At 38.7% G+C, this 2495-nt stretch overlaps 1 long non-coding RNA gene across 1 annotated transcript; it reads left to right on the top strand.

The window, feature by feature from the left end:
* On the top strand, window positions 772-1758 carry LOC109842559. The gene is made up of 3 exons (XR_002247324.1): window positions 772-834; window positions 1463-1522; window positions 1607-1758. It is a non-coding gene; the product is annotated as an uncharacterized LOC109842559 (long non-coding RNA).

The following is a 2495-nucleotide window of genomic DNA, read 5'->3' on the forward strand; positions in this document are numbered from 1 at the left end:
GATAATGCATTCTAGATGGAAATTTCCGTCTAGAATAGTATCCTAGACGGTTTTTTTATTTTTAAATTTTTTTTAAAAAAAATCCCGATATCCTAGACGGAAATTTCCGTCTAGAATGTATCCTAGACGAAAATTTCCGTCTAGGATATTTGCCCATTTAAAAAAAAAATTAACCCGTCAAAACCCCCGCTGCACTCCATTCACCCCAAAATCAAAATTTTCATCCCCAAAATCGAAACCCCCGCTACCCTCCATTCCCCCCTAAAAAATCCTCAACTCCAACACCTCCCCCCTCCTCCTCCTCTCCCTCTCCCTACTCAACGTCACCCCCGACACCGCCCTCCCCTACTCCCTCTCCCTCCACGGCCTCCACCACCTTTCCCGCCTCCTCACCGAACCCCCTCCCGAACTCCTACATCCTCTCCTCCGCACTCAAGAGTCCTCCCCTCTCCCCATCGCCCGCACCCTCCACTCCCTCGCCCTCAAGCTTTGCCCTTCCTAGTAGAGATTAGCATCAAGGCCATCGGCCCATCCCCTCCCTCCTCGATTCGAATTCCCTCTCTCATCAAGGTAACCGATCAAAGCCCTAACCCTAATTCAATTTCTCCAATTCCAAGTTTTACAAAATGTTACTTCAAAGCTACGAACTTTTTGAAGGACCTCGCCGGCAGCATCCATCATCAGCCATCGAGACAGCGACTTCTGCAACTGCTCCTTTGCCGTTCACCAGTGAAGTGGCTGCGGCGGCTGCTGATTGAAGTTACTCAATGGAGGTGAAATCGCTGTTCAGGAGGACTGGGGTGGAGCCTTTATTTTTTGAACTGGACCAGCTAGGTAATGTTTCTTTTCTTTGGTGAATTTTTTTGGGTTGCGAATGAATGCTTGAATTTGATAGCTATGATTTTGAAAATTTGAACATCTAAGCTGCAATTTAGATCAAGAGATAGCAGATAAGATTGCAAATCTAGTGTTAGAGACACCTCAACTTTTAATCCGTGTTATGATCAGTTAAACTTAAAATCCTAAGTCTATTCAATATTTTTTGCTATATATTTACACTAACTTTGATATGGTCTTAGTTTTTCTGGAAATGGACATCCATACGAATTTGGATCATTGTTTGTTACTGGTTGAAAATTTACCACTCATCTTTTTTGTAGCGTCATATTGTAGCTTGTTAGATCACTGGAGGGAGGTAATAGTCTGCTATCAAAGGTTCTAACAAAAAAGATGAGTGGAAGTTATTCTGAAGAGCAAAATCCATCCGTATGAAGGCTACAAGTTCTTAGTAATAAATGCTTTAAACCTTTGTAGTGTTGCATGTGGTAGGATTGATCTGTTTTATGAGCTTGGATTTGGCGAACCTTGGGAAGTTTGTTGAATGATGACCTTTTGTTGTTCCAGAATGTGCTTATTATTATTCACTAAGAGCATCAATTGTTTTCTATGGTTTTGTGCCTAGACCTCTCATTCAGAGCACTTCGAGGAAGAAATCTTGAACCTTCGAAACACACTATTGAAGGTCAGTGATAGCCTGCCTTGTTCTAATTTGGTTGTTCCCATCTTAATTTTGTAGCATCTTCTTACTAAGTTGAGGTAATTCTAGAGTGAGCTAGAGAAAGAGAGAATAGCTCTGGAGTTGGAAGAGGAAAAGAAAGACAGAGCTCATCGTGAGAGGAGGCTAGCAGAGCAAGCAAAGAAAATTGCTAATCTCAGTTCGTTGGTGCTATGCTCTGAAAAGGATGAGAAAAGCACAAACCTGAGTAAGGTAAATATTCTCCATTGGTTTTCATGTGTGCATAAACCAAATTCATCTTGAGGACACCTTAGGATGAGTCACCTAAGAGATAGAGAGTTCAAATTGTTACATGGTCCCTTTGACTTGATGATATTATCATTTTCGATTTGATAATTTAGTATGCTTTGATGTGATGGTTAAGCTTGTTTAGCAAGCGCTACACAACCTGAAACATTGGGTTGCTAAATTTCATTTAGGAAAATGATGGATGTCTAGATAGGATCCAGTATGCTCATTATGATGAGTTAATTTATTATGCATTCCCATGAAGCTATTAAATTCCTGCCGGCAGGTAGCTTTGAAAATATTTTTACAAAATTTATTTTCTTATAAAAAATAAAATATTTTGATGTTTCAAAATAATTTTTATTTATGTTCATGGGAATTGCAAATTTAGACATGAGCAAATAGGTGAGTTGTCCTACTTAAAAGAGTTGCCTAGAATAAATGATACTGGAAGGGATTGAATGTAAGATATTATTTATTAATAATTAATCCCATATTATGGAAGAGCTTTTATGAACAATTGGTCGGATAGGGATTTGATTGTTAAATTAAAATTATTAATTTGATTAATAATTGGTTCTCGATATGGGACCCAATTGGTCTCACTAATGTCATTAGAAGAGGTATACATGCAATGCAATTCTATTTCTATCCTTAATTGTTATGGATAAAGTTTTTGAATAAATCTATT

This window comes from Asparagus officinalis, chromosome 1 (genome assembly GCF_001876935.1).
Source record: "Asparagus officinalis chromosome 1, Aspof.V1, whole genome shotgun sequence".
NCBI lineage: Eukaryota > Viridiplantae > Streptophyta > Magnoliopsida > Asparagales > Asparagaceae > Asparagus > Asparagus officinalis.